Genomic DNA, 18,544 nt, shown 5'->3' on the forward strand with positions numbered 1-18,544 from the left:
AATACGTGTGTTTCGGGATAGAGACAGAGAGGGACAGGCTGAGAAAAAATGTCATGGAAAGATATGTTCACAGGTTTCAGAATGCTGAAATGAAGCCATTTCGATAGTATCATGCACACGGGTCAGTATTATGAAGAATTATGAGTGAATGGAATATTGCTGTGAGTTCAGGCGATGGAGAGTTTTGAATGAGCATTTGTTCTGCAGCTTTGGAATTGGGAGTGAGGACAGCAGAGTCTTCAGCTCATTGAGCTGTATAAAACAGTAATTTGTCTCAGTGTCATTTTCATTGAGTGTGACAGAGGGATTGTCTGTACGAAGCTGAGCTATTTTCCTGGGGCTACCTTATCAAACTCAACATATTAAATAGCGCTGACCCCACCCCCTCTCATTGAATGCCAGGGTGAATCTCCCATCCATCATGATTGGCGGTACTCACATTTGCCCAAGATGTCCCTCGACAGATGTCCCTAGATGGCACTGGTGCCATCTTTAAAAGACCGAGGGCACACGGCTGAGCTTTCTCAGTTTGGAGCTGCCCTGTACAGTTTACTCCGAGCATGGCAGATAAGGGGCAATTACACTACAGTTTGTTGACGGAGCATGGTGTGCATAGTGGATGGGCTAGTACAGAGGGGGACCATTCCCTTCCCAGGATGGGCCATACGACCAGACCCACCGAGCATGGTCTGTGCTCACCACGCAGCTCAGTGCAGTATCTGCGGTCTGAAGAAATGTCCAGCAATACAGGACAAGCATCAATAACCTTCCGCGCTCTGTCAGGGTAAGGCTTACCATATTCTCTCTGCTCCCTCACACTCACTGTATATCTGTGATAGCACGAACAATCCTCATGCTCGACCACTCTCACTGTCGCATGCAGCAGCTTTGCTCTCTAAATCTCTCTCTCTCTCTCACCTTTGCAATACACCCCACACAGTTAGAGAATATTCCAGATAATACCAATTATCGAATGTTCCACACAGTGTTCCAAATAATGCCCAGTTTCAGGAAAATGGCAGTGCCCCAGTGTGTAACACATAAGAGGAAGGAGTAGGGATGCACGTTTTCCAAATCACACACATTTCAAACCTTATTGAGGCCACTCAGCCCTTCAAACGTCTCTGGCATTTACTAAGGTCCCGGCTGATCTGATGCTTTCCTCAGCTCCATGTTACAGAAACTTTCAGTCATTCAACCCCTGGGTTCCTGTCACTGTCCAGACGGCACTCAGGCACTTTTACCCTAGTTTTCTTCAAGCGCCTTTTTGAGGGCATTTCCCATGGAACGCACACTCCTGACAGTATATTCCATCAACTATATACTTTCATGCAACGGTCAGCATGCTTTACACAGACCAACCAAAAATCTATACTTATTTTATGGTTATAAATATCCAATCACACTTCGGTAATTCTGGTTATTTCACTTGACTCACCTTAAATATTAAACCAAAAACAGCTTCTAAACACGTCTTGTTATAAAATACAATTTCGAGCAGAGAACATTCTTACCCTCCGCCGTTATCTTGACCGTTATCTGAATTGTACCACTTTCCTTGTTATGAATGTTTCTCTTGACCTGTGTCTGTGACTGTTTCTGTGTGTAACAGTTACACAGTCTCCCACTCGGTTGGCAGGATGGCTGATTTGTGATACAGAGGGAGGCCAACAGCGCAGGCAATCCCTCACACTGACAGAGGTTAACATGAAGGGGACAGTCTCTCACCCACAACCCATCACCCGAGGTGTGGTGACCCTCAGGATAAACCACCATGAGTGGTCTCTCAAATGAGAGTTCTTTGGGACTCTATTCTATCAATGTTACCATTTTAATATTTTTAGAAATATCTTTATTGAAAAATAGATTTTTATTATTATAATAAACCAATGGCAACACAACTCAAATAACTGATCAAAATTACACGCATGTGCATGTACATACAAAACAAGTTAAAAACACTAAACGGATAGAAGAAAAACAAAAATAAACAAAAAATAATGAATAAATAAAGCAGTTCAGCGTAACAAAATTGTAGCCCTCGTTCTTCAAGAGCATTAGCTGATATCCGTTTTTCTGTTCATTATTCTTCCTCTTTGGATATAAACTGCATTTGATAATGTCGTCAGGTCTGTATAAAAGCCCTTCTGAGAGTGGCAGATAAGCCTGTACCATGGTAATCCAAAAAGGTCTGCCATGTCTTATATAAGTCTCTGTTTTTTGGTGCACCATGCTAGTGAAAAAGTCCAAAGGGATATTCTCCATGAAGAGCTTACGATGACCCGGGGGTGGGGGGAGGGGGCGGCGGTGGGGTTTCAGACATCCAACACAACAGAATGCTTTTCCTAGCACAGAAATTAAGGATGTTATTTCCCATGTGCATCTGTGTAATGTACCCTGGGCAGGCCCAGGAAAAGAGAAACCAGGTCCATCTCCTATTCAGTCCCCTCGATCCACTCTATCACACCTACCACAGTGCTCCAATATATTTAAAGCCTGCAGCAGCGCCGCAAGCAATGAGTTAGAGTGCCTGTAGTCATTTTGCATTTCGGACATGCTGAAGATAATCCCACTTTGAATTTTGAGAGACAATCTGGGGTCAGATAGACCCTATGAAGAACTTTCCACTGCATGGAATGGGTCCTATTACAGATCAAAATCCTTCGAGCATTTTCACAAATGTCCTCCCATCTCTCCGAGGTGTTCTGAACCCCCAACTCTCTCTCTTGCAGACAAAGCTGCACAGTCTCGTCTGAGGGGACACTCTCCAAACAATGATAAAGGGTACTGACAGAGAGTGTATTCTAAGCAATAGGCATTCTCTTCTCTCTATCGGATCTGTAAGAGTCTGTTAAAAGTGTGTTTTTTTAAATTAAATCTCTGATCTGGAAAAAAAAAAGAACAGATCTCTACCCGGTAGTCCATACGTACGAGTTATTTGATCAAATGACATCATTGTTTCTCCCTCAAATAACACGTGGTGGCTCAGTGGTGAGCATTGCTGCCTCACAGAACCAAGGTCCCAGCTTTGGTTCCGGCCTTGGGTGCCTGGCTGTGAGGAGTTAACATATTCTCGCCGCGTCTGTGTGGGTTTTCTCCCACAGTCCAAAGATGTGCAGGTTAGGTGAATTGGTCATTGATAAACCACCCATCGTGTTCAGGGATGAGGAGGTTGGGTCATTAGACAGGGTAAATATAGAATGGAAGGGGAATGGGTCTGGGTGAGTTACTCTTCAGCGAGTCGAAGTGGATTTGCTGATCCCAAGGGCTTGTACCCACATTGTAGGGATTCTACTAATTCTAAATTACTCAACCAAGGTACACCCCTGACTGCCCACTGTTTAAACCTGGAATCCATTATTCCCGGATGACAACCCGGTATACCAATTATAGGGGTAGGAAACATGGTTTTGGCTGTATTGTTCTCGATCTGACGCATTGTCCTTCATGCGTTAACAGTATTGATAATTATTGGGTTATGACAATACTCCATAAATGTTGTCATTTTGTCTAATAACAACAAGGGTTCACTTTGTCTGAGAGGGTTCAATATGTAATCGTATTGCCGCCGAGTCCTCAGCTTGCCAAGCACTAATGTAAGATAAAAAGATCTTAATGTATAGCTTTTAATCTGGGAGATCTACTCCCCACGATCTGTGGGGCAGTTGCAATTTGGTTAGATTGATAAAGATTTGCCAAATAAAAGAGCTAAACCAGCCATTACTTCTCCTAAATACCTGTCTGGGAAACACCAAAGGAAGCATTCACATGGGGTATAGCAAATGAGGAAGGACATTCATTTAATAAGAGTATTGGACCTAGCCAGGATATTGGAAGTGCTTCCCATCTTTGAAGGTCTTGTTTAATTTTGTCAACTACATGGACATCGTTCTCGTTAATAAATTATCAAAGAACTGATGTAATGAATATACCAAAATAGAGAACCCCCAACCTCCATTATCATTTCAAAGGAAACCAGGATTTGCCCTCAACATCAGATATTTCCCTAAGGCCTCCCATAGGCATGGACTCCAACGTGGTAAAATTAATCTTATAGCCCAAAAAGGCGACAAGCGAATTTATGCATTACATCAGGTGAGCTGCCAAAATTTTGGGATTTGACAAACATCATATGACCCTCATCTGTATCTAACATAATCTTATGTGGCATCTATCCCACTTCTAGTATATGTTGTTGTAATATTCCCAATTGTGCAGAATGCCACGGAACCTAAGATTGTTGCAGGGATGGGGAAGAGGTCCACCTTCATGTGGCATTTCTGTGAGTTAAAGAAGAAAATAAAATCCCTACTTGTGAGGTAGATCTGCCTCCAGACATCCACCAGCTCTAGTTCTGCACACAAATCCACTAATTGCTTACATCATAACAAGGGTATTTGGGAACCTTTGTACATTCTGCCCTCTGTGGGGTCCATTAGACAGTTGAAATCTCCTTCTACAACAATGTGCCATAATGCGTGATAACTTAATTTGGAAAATGCAATCACCAGGAATTTAAGAGGGTGCGCCAGGGGGCAATAAGCATTCAAAATACTCTTTTATTTCCCAAAGTTCAAGGCATTGGGGACTATGATCCTACGGTGAGTTTCTAATAATCTAGTAATTTAAATGGAAGATTCTTCCTGTCCAGTATGGCTTCTTCCTTACTCCTAGTATTAAAAGATGAGAAATAAACCCGATCAAACCCGCCCTGCTGTAACGCCAACTGTTCCTTGTCATCAAGGTGCATATCCTGCAATAGGACAAAATTTACTCTCTCTGATTTAAGACCAGATATTATATTTTTCCTCTTGACTGGCAGATGGCTCCCCTTAATATTCCAGGTACACCATTTAAGCACATCATTATCCATAACACACTGTAGCAACATTTCAACTCTAGAGTTTCACATCGAATTACACATCGCTGATCATTAATGAAAGAAACTCATAGAACCTAAATACGGTACAGTGTGAAGGCGTTGTTCTAAGTCTGACTTCCGTGCCGTAACCCGCTGAACTGTCTCACTCTTCGCCCATCCCTCCTCCGTTTCCAAGTGAAGGAATCGCTGCAGCCAGTTCTTGAAAAAACTCACCGGCTGACCACCTTCTGTCCGCTCCAGCAAACCGACGATGTGAATATTCTTCATCCTCCCCCTGTTCTCGAGGTCGTCATCTTGTTCAGTTAAGGTGCAGACCTGTTTTCCAAGGGCGAGGATCCTCTCCCGAGAGAAATCGATCACGGGCTCTGTCGCTGCAGTTCGGCCCTTGGCATCGTCTGTTCTGTTTCCAAGGCTGTCAAGTTGTTGCTCATGTTTTGGAGCACGGCTGAGAGCGGCTCTAGCCACGGCTGAACTGTTCTTCAATCATGGCTTCAATCATTTCACTTAAGTTAATGAACTCAGTGGCTAAGGCCTGGTGAGTAACTGGGTCCATGGAACGAGCAGAGTGGGTTGCAGCTACGGCCTCAGGCAGGCTCGATGCTTCTGACGGGTGCACCGTGTGTTGGGACTTACTCTATCCTTTCCCCATGTTTTGTCATTTCCCTTTGACAAAACGGGATTAGTAAAGCTTGTATCGCTCTTTTAGTGTTGGATTTTAAGTAAATGGCTAGGATAGGGTGGGTTAGAGAAACACTTTGTCCGTGTGTTGATGCAGACCCCAGCAAAGCAGACCTTCTGGAATGGCGCCATCTTGTATTCCCCCTTAACATTTTATCGATATTATCATTTCATTTTGCATTATATTCCTGGAGGTTCTGAAGCCGTGTTATTTGATACCACTGTCTACATTTCCCCCCACACTGCACATTGCTGCCCATTCCTCGATAATCCTTAACTCTGTTGTTATTTATGAACCTTCCATCTGTGCCTCAAAAATATTCAGTATCTCTGCCCCCAATGCTCTGTGGGGAAAAGTGTTCCATAGACTCACAGCATTTTGAGAAAACAATTATAAACATTATAATCTGAGTGTGAGATTAGTTTTTTGTGACTCCTTATCTGAGAAAGGAAATGATTACATCGGAAGCAGTTCAGAGATATTTCATTTCACGTATTCCTGGGTGAAGGGCTTATATTATGAAGCCTTTTAAAGGTTACTTTTGGAATGAGAATGAAACATACAAGACGTTGATAAGAGTGGATTAGGTATGTCCCCACTGGGTGTTTGTATAGTCCAAATTTATTGTCATTGTCATAGAATATCGACAGTGTGGAGGCAGGGCATTCCATCCATTAATTCCACATTGACCCACCAATCAACACCCCACCTTGGCGTGCAACCCCCCCCCCCGTCTTATCCATGTAACCCGGCATTTCCCATAACTAACCCAGCTAACCCACGCATGCTTGGGCAATATGGGCAATCCACTTTAAACTGCACATATTTGGACTGTGGCAGGAAACTGGAGCACTGGGAGGAAACCCACACAGGCATGGGGAGGATGTTCAAATTCCACATAGAGGGTCGCCCGATATTGGAATTGAACCCAGCTCCTTTGTGATGTGAGGCAGCAGTGCTACCCACAGATCCAACATACTCCTCCGTTAGTTCGGTTAGTAACTTGTGGCTGACAAAAGAAATCTGCGTGACTTGTTCTTATCACTGAACCTGACCCAGTCTGAGACCTTTATCATCGGCCATATCACCAACCTGGTTACATTTAAAATTTGTTGTGAGTAGTGGAGGAGTGGGACTAGAAAAGGAAAGAGTGACACCCTCCTTCCTCAGTCACAACGGGAGTGAGAAAAAAAATCACAAAATGGGAATTCATTCAAGTGGGAATTCTCTTTCCCAGAAGTTTGGGATGGCTGAATCTTTATATTATATCGAGGCTAGCTTCGTCTGATTTTCCATAGACAGGTGAATCAGGGATAATGGTGCATGGAGAGAAAAGTGCAGCTGGGACCACTATGAGATGAGCCACGACTTTATTTACTGGTGGAGTAGTGTCAAAGGGCCGAATGGCCCACTCGGGTCCCTCAGCCCTATGTTCTGATGTTTCATTCAGTTCTTCGGATCTGCTACACAGGGGCAGATCATGGCCACTCCGATGGTTGGGTGCAGTTTTGGAAATGTACTTGGAAAATCCAGGCTCGGTCAGGAAGTGACACTCACCCCCAAGCATTTTTTCCAGGCTTCCCCTCTCTGCAACGTCTGCTCCAGATGTGGGTCGTGTTACAGACCCAGATTTACTGTGAATACAGCCCCATACCCCACCCAGCGTTAACTCAAATTCTCTGCTCACCCAAATGTAGCATTACACAACACAACACAACTTCCGGGAAAATCACCAGTTACTTATCATAAGCATAACATGTGAAATTAATAAATAGGAATAAGAGTAGGCTATTCGGCCCCTCAAGATTACCCTGTCATTTAATACGAACATGGCTGATCTACTCCAGGTCTAACTCCACTTTCTTGCCGAATCCTTGTAACCCTCCACACCTCTCTGGGTTACGGAATCCAGGCATTCACTACCTTCTGAGAGACGACATCACTTTGCATCTCAGATAGAAATCGATATTCCATATTCGGTATCTATGTCCTCGAGTTCGAGACTCCACTCAGGAATGGTAACAACTACTCAACATCTACCTTCTCAAGTCCCTTCTGTGTCTTGTAATTTTCAGCAGTATCACTCCTCATTCATTTAAACCCCAATGAATAATCGCCTCTCCATTTTAGAGATTCTCAATAACACAACCCTTTCATCCCTGGAAGCCGGCTAATGACCCAACCTATGTACTTGCTGCATCAGCATGTTGACTTTATGTTTCATACACAGGAACACTCCAATCCCTTTGTACTGTTCTTTTTCTGGAAGTCCTCTCCATTAATTAACAGCCTGCCTTTTGATTCTCAGTGTCATCCTCAACCTCGGATGTATATTGCACTCAGCTCCCTCCTTCAGGCTGTCAGTAAGATTGTAAATAACTGTTGCCATCGGACTGATAGCTGTGGTACTCCAGCAGATACACCTTTATCATGAAGATTAATTTATCCTGACTCTCCGATTTCTATATGATAACCAATCATCATCCCATGTTAATACATTCTCCATCATCCTACGAGCTTCTGTCTTGTGTAAGAACTTTTATTTTGTAATACCTTATGGAAAAACTCTGGAAAGCCTGGTGTCTACTAGATCTCCTTTATCAAGTCCGCTTGTTACATTCTCAGGCATCTCCAGAAATACTTTGCATGATTTACAGGGCAAAGTATAATTTCATTTTCACAAAGCCACACTGATTCTGCGTGAAGCTTTTCGAAATGTCGATGCTGGACAAGTTTTCCAAATTAAGCTCGTCCCATCTGCTTTCATTTGGCCCCATATGCCTCTAAATGTTTCCCATCTATAAGTTTGTCCAAATGAGTTTTAAATGTTTTAGCTGTACATGCATCTAGCACTCTTCCTCTGGCAGCTCATTCCATACCCAAACCACCCACTGTGTAAAAACACTGCCCCTGCGTCCCCTGTAAATTTTCCCTCTTTCACCTTAAATCTATGCCTTCTACGGCTGAACTCCCCCATCCTGTGGAAAAGACCTTGGCTATTCACCATATCCATACCTTTCTTGATTTTAGAAACTTCGATAATGTCATCCCTCAACCTTCTACAAACTAACTTCAAGAACAAGCATTTAAAGATAAATACAGCAAATTTGAAACTATAGTAAACATGACAAGGAAACAGTACTTCGCCCAAACTTCATAATGTGACTTTTTATTTCTCCCTATTACAATACTAAGGCAGCATGAAACGCTAACTAGTGCCAATAAGAAGTCAAGTTCCTGATATCCTTTGTCTAAAGGAGGTGATGATCTCGACAGTGAAAACGTATTTATGGCGAAATCTTTATAATGCCACATAGTCAACATTCTCCCCCCTGGCCTCCCTATGACCTTGTGTGATTGTATCTTCTTTATCTTGCACTCAATAAAGAGAACCCCTTTCCCCATTCACACTTTAATTTGAACCCATTTTCTATCATCTTCACGTTCATCACTGCTAAAAGCCAGTTTATCTTTGCCACGCTCTCTGTCCCCTGTCACCTATCTCCCACCTCTGGCAAGATATTAAAAATCCAAGTTTCCAATGCTTTTCAGTTGTGAAGAAGTGTCACACTGGGCTTGAAATGCTAACGCCGTTTATCTGTATCTGCAGATGTTGACAGACCTGCTGAATTTCTCCAGAAATGAATTGGCACAGAACAAATGTTCACAAAACAAGTAACTATGGATACTGGTAATAAAAATACCAAAATTGCTTGAGAAACTGAGAGTTTTGTAGAGGGTCACTGGACCTGACAGTTTAACACTGCATTCATTCCAGAAGATACTGCAACATCTTCAGCAATTTCTGTTTTTGGACAATTTCCAAAGAAGTATGTCAAAGATGCTCAAACATCCTGTCCAAAATGGAGTGCCATACACTGGGAACTGAACAATAACGCATGATGCACACGTTCCTTGACTCTGAAACTACCTAGTTCTGGCATCACTGACACTACAGAGCTCTTAATCATGGTCAGGGAGAAAAACATAGTGAAACACATTCACTTCAAATACAGATGTTGACATTGTGGAAGAGAAACGATTTAGATCATTAGTTTAAATGGATTGAGTTAAAGTAACAAATTAGAGGTGTGACACCAGGGAGAGGCCCTCAGCAGAATGAGAATATGAAAATGCAAGTGTTACCGCATCAGAAACCAGGTTAGGTACAGAATACAGGGCTGATGTGTGAATGGATCTCGATGTGAACTGGGGGACAGTCAGTAGAATTGACTTGTAAATACTGCACCTCAAACTGGGTTATCATTTGATGCTGTAGACCACAGCAGCGGCAGAAACAGAATTGTATTCAACGACAATCTGTAACATTTTCCCGACGTTAATTCATCAGTCTACCATTAGCATCAAGCCGATCCATGGTTCAGTGATGAGTGTGGGTGAACATGCCAGGGTCGGAATCACGTGGACCTAAACATGTTGACAACCCATTAAAACTACCACAATTAACTGGTAACATTCCGACCAGCAGAAATAGTGTCTGATGGAGAGGGGAAATGATCACAAGACTAACAGATCAGATCTAAGCTCTGTCGCCCTGCCAAATGCAAACATAAATGTCGATGGACTATAAAACAATTTACTGGAGGAGAGTACTCCACAAATATCCTCATCCTAAATATCGGAACAGCTCTGTACGGCAGTGAAAAAAGTCAAGGATGTGGTGTCTGTACTATCCTCAGCCAGACGTGTTGAGTGGATGATCCACCTCACACTCATACTGATTCCCACAGAATCACAGATGACAATCTTCAAGCAATTCGATTTGCTGTACGGTCATGAGGAAACAGCTGAACACTATCGATACGACAAAGGCAATAGGCCCTGACACCATTCCTGTAATAGGACTGAAGACTTGTGCTGCACAACAAGCCGTGTCCCTGGGGAAGTTGTTTCATTCCAGCTCCAACTCTGACATCTCCCTGGCAATGTCGAAAATTAGCTGAAAATGTGTTGCTGGAAAAAGCGCAGCAGGTCAGGCAGCATCCAAGGAGCAGGAGAATCGACGTTTCGGGCATGAGCTCTTCTTCAGGCTCATGCCCGAAACGTCGATTCTCCTGCTCCTTGGATGCTGCCTGATCTGCTGCGCTTTTCCAGCAACACATTTTCAGCTCTGATCTTCAGCATCTGCAGTCCTCACTTTCTCCAATGTGGAAAATTACTCAACTATGAGTCTCTGAATAGGAGAATAATTACAATCTGACCAATTACCATCCCCTCAGTCCCATCACGATAGTCAAATTGGTGGGAATTCTTTTTGATAGAGCTGTCAAGTAGCACCGAAATAATCAGGTCAGTGTGGTTTCCGATAGGTCCCCATGTGGAGATGGTGCTGTAGTGAACATATCATTGGATTACGAATCCAGACCAGGCCAATGCTCTGGCAGCTGGTGGAAGTTAAAAATAATTAATAATATATCGAGACCTAAATTTGATGTCAGTAATAGTGATCTTGTGTCCAATGTTGATTGAAAAACATCGATCTCCTTCACCAATATACTTTCAGGAAGTGAATCTTCCGTGCTTTCTTGGTCTGGTCTACAAGTGACTCCAGACGCATAGACATGGTCTCTGAATAGGCCAAGTGAGACACTCAATTGTATCAAATTACTCTGAGGTCTTAAAGGATAAAACCTGACCGAACATCCGGCATCGACCTCAATATCAGAAAAGGGATTGGGAAACACAGTCCTGTTGACCCTGCAGCGACCCCCTTCCTAACATCTGAGAGCTTGTGACATTTACAGAGCTTTCCCACAGACTGCACAGAAACATCGGGAAAGGAGGAGGTCATTCAGCACATTGAGCTTTCCCCATGCTATTTCATGGCCGAACATCTCCTCAATGCAGTTTTCCCCACACAATGTTCATATCTCAAAATACGTTTAAACATAATGAAATATAGTGCCTTCGGCCCATCAATATATAGGGAGTTCTCTGATAACGCTTGTTTATTAAGTATGATGTGACTGCAATGCGATTCGTGAACCGTTTTCTACAAAGTGAACTATCATCCCTGCTTCCAATCTGTCATACCCTGTCAGAGTTTTATATATCTCACTGAGATCTCCACTCATTTTCCTAAAGCACATAGAATACAGGTCCAGTCACCCCAAACTCTGCTCCCACAACTAACTGTCATCCCAGAGATCAGTCTGGTCATCCTTCACTGCACTCCCTCAATGTCAGGTTTGCCCTTTATTAGGTAAGGACACTAAAACTGCACAAAGTTAGAGATGGGGTCCCACCAAGGCTCTGTACAGTTGCAGTAAATGATCCTTGCTCCTTTATTCTAAATCCCCCTGAAATGAAGGTGAATAAACCATTAATCTTCCTACCTGCTTTCAGCTCCTGCAAAATTGCTTTCAGTGACTGGTGTACAGGGAGATCCAGATTCCTTTCACTGTTACAGCTCCCTACTTGCTGGGTCTATGTACACTGGGCAGCGTGCCAATGCCATTCCCAGTATTGACTTCCGTGTTCAGAACTCACTGCCCTACATGGACTCGGAAGGCTGCGCAGAAATAAACAAAAATGCAGCTTAAGTTCATTTATAGATGCTGCCATTCAATTGATCCCTTCAAAGCACACAGCCTCTCATCTCTGCCATTGCTCGCCTTCTGTCAGTTATTTGCCCAGTCACTCCACTTGTCTCAATCATCTTGGAGCCTTTTTTCCATCCTCCTCATCCACACACAAGCTGACATCGTTTAGTACTGTCAGCAGTCTTGGGAATATTGCAATTGAGCCCCTCAACCAAAGATATGATGTGTATTGGGAATAGCTGGATGCCAAATCTCGATCCTTGTTATATCCTCCAAGCCTTCCATTCAAAAAACATGGTTTTATTCCTACTCACTGTTTCCTGCCATCTCTCCCTTTCTAAAACAATGACCATATATTAACCCCAGTGTCATAGAATTCGAATTTGCACAAATTGGGGCTTTATCAAAAATCTTTCTGAGATTCCAATCGTATTGCGTTAATACCTTCTCCATAACTTTGCTTAAAGCCACTTCCTCAAATATGAATCCTATCGTAAACTCCTGTTGGCTTTATCTATGCCCATTAATTTCAGTCCAATATTTTCTCTAAAACTTTTTAGTTGCTAATTTAATTCTATTCCCTTTTTCTCACCAGAATAAAGTTCCCTAGTATTGCGTGGAAATTTAGTTTTGTTTTATTTTCTTCTGTGAAGGCATAGCTGAAGTATTTGTTCCATTGATCTGCTATTTCCCTGTCCTCAATTATCTGGTATCAGACTGTAAGAAAGCTGCACCTTTTTCTCTTATTTTCGCCATTGACGTATTTTCAGAAGATATTACAAGTTCACTCATATACACTTTGATGAGATATTCTTCAGAAACCCATTAATTCCTACCTTGAGCTACTAAATGATTGACCTTCCTCAGCCATGTAATCACAGAAGCACAGTCTCTGTACTGTCTGAAATACCTCACGGTCTACATTAGCCAAAACTTCCAACACAAAACCCGTCTCTGTGAATCTTATGGCAGTTCAAGTGCACAACCATGGTTCCAATGGTTTTGAGGTTACCATGGCAATTTCCCTCTCACGAAGTGCATCCCAGACCCCAACACACTTTGGGTGAAGAACAGTCTTCTAATCCTCACTAAGCCTCAAACCCTTCACTTTAAAAGTGTGTCCCTTTGACTAAAAGGACCAGCTGCTGTCTATCCACCCCGTACATGTCCCTCGTAATCTTATCCTCCTGATTCACGTCCCCCTCAGCCTTCTCTGCTCCAAACTAAACAACCTGAGCGTATCCAGCCTCTCTTCATAGCTGATACGCTCCATCCAAGGGAACATCCTGGTGAATCTCCTCAGCACCTCCTCCAGTGCAATCACATCCTTCCTGTAATGTAGCTCCCAGAACTACACACAGTATTCCATCTTGGCCTAACGAAAGTTCCGCATAGCTCTTATAATCTATGCTGTGTATACGCTACCGTACGTTTTCTCAAATTGTGTGTTACCCTGTCCCGCCACATTCAGGGATATGTGGAGAAGCTTCCTAGTGTGCTGCCATTCATTGAGTCCTCCCCTGCCTGGTTCCTTCTTCCAATGTGCATGGCCTCATATTTATCAGGGTTACATTCCATCTGCCATTGATGTGACCATCTGACTATTTCATCTGTATCTTCCTGTAACATAAGGCCTTCCTCCTCACTGCCAACTAGCCGGCCAATCTTTGTATCAAACACTTATGACACCCCCATCCTTCGTCCATATTCACAGCTGCATCATTTTTGATAAGGTTTAAAATCAGGAAACATCAGCTTGTAGTCCAACAGGTTTATTCGGAGGCACGAGCTTTCGTAGCACTGCTTCTTCATCAGGTGGTTGTGCACTTTGATTAAGCGCTTCGAAAGCTCGTTCCACCGAATAAACCTTTCGGAGTATAACCTGGTGTTATGCAATTTTTAGCTTTGTCCACCCAAGTCCAACACCAACACCTCCGAATCACAAATATTAAGAGACACAGCACTGATCCCCGTGGTACACCATTGGACACTAGCCTCTAATCACACAAACAGCCTTCTACCGCCACCGTCTGTCTCCTACCACGTAAGTTGATTTGGATGCAACTTGGCAAGTCACTAATGAGTCCTACCTGTTCCCTGGTTATTCTGTTCCGCTGGACACACTTGGCGAATATCTGCAGATTCTCACTAATCTTGCCTGCCAATAGATTTCCATGCCCCTGTGTTAGTTAGTCCCCTCTAAGTGAAGAATTTCCACCTTATTGCAGTCTTAACTGGCCTGTCCCAGATCCTGCAATTATTTGCCTTGAATGTGGAATAGACAGCGAAGGAAGCGTTCTGTTAATTTCCAACTTGTCATATATTTTGTGAATTTTCTAAATTTCATTGTGATCCACCTCTCATTCTTTGAAACTCTGGAGACTCTAGAGAACACAGACCGAGTTACCTCATCAGGCAATCTCAACACCTGAGGGATGAATCTGGAGAATGTCCATTGCACAGTCTCTGTGATCAGCATATTCTTTCTGAGATTCGGTCATCAAAACTTTACACAATACTTCAGGTACAGTCCCACCAACACGCTGTGAAACTGCTTCAATATGTCTTTACATCAATGTTCTGACTCTCTTAAATGAAGACGAACCAAACTTTAACTTTCCACTTGTATACTATTCCTCCAAATACCCTTCACATTCATTGCATTTACGAACTCACTCAGGTCTTATAGAAACCCTTCCGAAAATCCAATATATGCCACATCTACTGTTTCCCCATTATCTATGCTGTAAGAAACAACTTCAAAAAATTCCGAAGTTTATCAAGTATGATTTCTCTATCAGAAATGCATGATGATTCTCTCCATTGTTGCTGTTAATTTCTAAATAGCAAAAATGTCATCCTGTGTGATAGATTCCAACAGATTTCCTACGAATGTCAAGTTAACTGGTCTGCAGTTCTCCACACGATGTCTTTTTCCATTTATCTGTGTGGTTCCCTTTCATTCATGTGCAGTACATGTTTCACGTTTATCCACAATAGTTTCAGGTCTCTGCAGAATGTACAGGAAAATAAAACACATTCATCGACAGTGGAATTAATACTACTATTGGTGATTTATTTCCGACATTTTGCTAGGAAGTGCATCTGTTTCGTCAGACTTGGCAGTGCTCAATCCAGCTCCATGTTCAAGTACTACCTTGTTACTGGCATGAATTGACTTTATGTCTTAGCTCCAGGAGTCCGATATGATCACTTGGAATTACTGGGGGATTTTCTGGATCTTCCTCCATGAAGATAGATATAATGTAACTGGTTGTTTTCTTGGCCATTTCCCTGTTCTCCACAATGACCTCTCCACTCCCGATTATAAATGTCCATATTTGACCTTGCTTTAATTTTGTTTCCTTTGAAATATAGATGCGATTGATGCAGTCTTTGTGGTCCTGTTTGTTAGCATGTGTGCTCTCTTTTTGAGTTCATTATCAGTTTCATGGCCTTCCTTTTTTGGATCGTTAATTTCTGAGAATTCCCAGGTTTCCACAATATCTGGAATTCTTCTGAAGTCACGTCCTCTGATTAACGTATTTTCAAATTTATTAAGTTAACCATCATTGAGTTACTTTCTCACTCTTTAGTGTTTGTACCTGAAACAAATAGACGTATGTTTCAGACTTTGCAGTATTTTTAAAAATTCCTGGTCCTGACCAGATATATTCAGGAATACCGCAGGAAGATAGGAGGATAGAGATGAAATTTCGGGAGCATTGCTTGCCTCTTTTCTATCATCGCTGGCCAACGAGTGAGGCCCTGGACAACTGGAATGTAGCGAATGCTGAGCCCGTATTCAAGAAATGCTACAAAGATAAATTTGGGAACTAAAGACCAGTAATCCTAAAAGCTAGTGGGTAGGTTACATTAGAAGATTCGGAGAGATTGGATATACATGCATTTGGTAAGACAGGGTATGGTGCGGAGTAAGATTAGAAAGGTACTGGATGGAAAAGCAGAGCAGGTCAGGCAGCATCTGAGGAACAGGAAAATCGATGTTACGGGCAAAAGCCCTTCATCAAATTCAGCACGGGAGTTTATGCAAGGGAGATCATGACTCATAATTTTGTTGGAGTTCTTTGCTAAAGTGACCTGCAACGTTGAGGAGGTCCGGGTGGTATACGTAGTCTGGATGAATTCCAATAAGGCCTTCAATAAGGTTCCACATGGTACGCCGCTCTGGAAGGTTAGATCGCATGGAATTGAGGGGAAGCTGGCAAATTCGGTACAAAATTGCATTGATAGTAGAAAGCAGAGAGTAATAGTGGAAACATGCTGCTAAGACTGGAGGCCTGTGAATAGTGGAATGCCTCGCGTGTTGATGCTGGGACCACTACATATTACATATATCTATGATTTACATGAGAATGGACAGTCATGATTTGTAAGTTTTAAGACGGCACTAAAACAGACGGCATCGTGGAGAGTGAGGAAGTTTATCAGAAATTTCAGAAATTACAGTTGATTCTTGATCAGCTGGAGAAGTGGCTGAGAAATGGAAAATGGATTTTAATATAGATCAATGTAAGTTCTTGCATTTTAGAAAGTCAATCAAGTTTGGAGTTTCATGGTGAATGGTTGGGTCCTAAGGAGTGTAGTGGAACAGAGGGACCTTGGGATTCAGGTGCATGGTTCTATGAAAGTTGATTCAGAGGTAGACAGTGAAGAAAGCTTTTGGCACACTGGCCCTAATCGGTTTATATCACTGAGTATCGAAATTGGCCAGTTATGTTGCAGTTATACAGGATGCTGGTGAGGCCATATTTGTAGCGTTCTATTCAGTTTTGTTCACTTTGCTATAGGAAGGATGTTATTAAGCTGGAAAGAGTGCAGAAAAAAATTACAAGGATGTTGCCAAGGTCTCAATGGTCTCAGTTATAGAAAGAGGTTGGACAAGCTAGGAATTTTACTTTTGTGTGCATGAGACTGAGGGAGGATCATATTGAAGTTTATAAGATCACGTCAGGCATGGATAGAGTGAATGCACCCAGTCTTTTTTCCTGGGGTTCGGCAATCATCGACTAGAGGGCATCAGTTTAAGGTCAGAGGGGACAGAATAAAAGGGAAGCTGAGGAACAACTTTTTATCACAGGGGCTTTTACGCACATGGAATAAGAAGTGGTTGAGGCGGATACATTAACAACATTCAAAAAGCATTTGATCAAATGCATGAATAGTAAAGGATTAGAAGGATACGGGGCAATGGCAGGGAAATGGGCTTAGCGTGAATGGACATTTTGGTCGGAATGGACCAGTTTGGGCTGATAGGCCTGTCTCCGTGCTGTCGGACTCTTTGACTCTGACAACCATTGCTTATTTCCCATTGAATGTTACATTGTACTTTCCAAATTCACTGAAGATATTTTGAAACTCTAGCCTCCAGTCTTCCATGATGTTTGACTAGAATATTCAAGCATTCTATAATGTATGCAGATAGCTTGTAATATGCATCTTATAAATGCTATTATTCCTTAAAAGCTGCTTCAGACCAAGGTTAATAATTCGTCCTTCTGACCACACAACAACAAATCCGAAATAACCTGCTCTCTAGTTTGCTTCACAACATACTCTTCAACCCACCTCATATACTTATTTTTCACAGCTTCAGCTGTCATAGTTAACGCAGTTTGGATACAGCTTGAGACCATCCAATAAGACTGCGGTATCCACAATACTTGCCTGTCTAATTTCCAGAGCATATGATGCTTAGACTTTCTGCTACCGTTTTGGTTTCGATATATAACATACCAATATGTGCTTCTCCTTGCTAACTGTAAGCTCTATCTGAACTCTGAACTGATTCTGTGGAAGCTGAGGGACAGGTCTGTGTCGTTATTAGTGGCCGACTTGGACAAGACATTCGGGTAGGCTCACCTCGACGCTGAGATGATCGGAAGAAATGTCCCACAATACTGGGCAAGCAACAATATCCTCCTCGCTCTGTTAGGATAAGAGTTACCGTTTCCTCTCTGCTCCCTCACACTCACTGAATATCTGTCTCCAAATAAGGCTCAGGTACTACCACTCTCGCTTTGAATTCAGCAACTAAAAATACTACATTGGTTCAAAACTGTCGACTGACTCATTCCAGATACCTGACAACTTTCCCTCCACCAGCACAAAGAGCAGGGTCACGCATTCCAACTCTCCCTCCATTCCTTTCTCCCATTCCAGGAGAAACTGCCTGGAAAGGGACAGAAAGGGCCAAGCCGGGTAGTGGAGTGTCCGATATCCGTTCCCTCAATTCCCACCCTCCCTCCCCCGCCATGGTGGGAGGACTCTTAAAGAGCTGGAGAGGACCAGGACGCCTCGCGTGGAGAATCTGAAACATCCACGTCTTACTGACCAGTGACGGAGCAATGTTCAGTGAAAGACAATTCTCAGTTTAAGCCCACTGGCAGTTCCAACAAC

This window comes from Chiloscyllium plagiosum, unplaced genomic scaffold, assembly GCF_037043375.1.
Source record: "Chiloscyllium plagiosum isolate Xiang-an unplaced genomic scaffold, Cpla_swu_hap1 HiC_scaffold_51, whole genome shotgun sequence".
NCBI classification, from domain to species: domain Eukaryota; kingdom Metazoa; phylum Chordata; class Chondrichthyes; order Orectolobiformes; family Hemiscylliidae; genus Chiloscyllium; species Chiloscyllium plagiosum.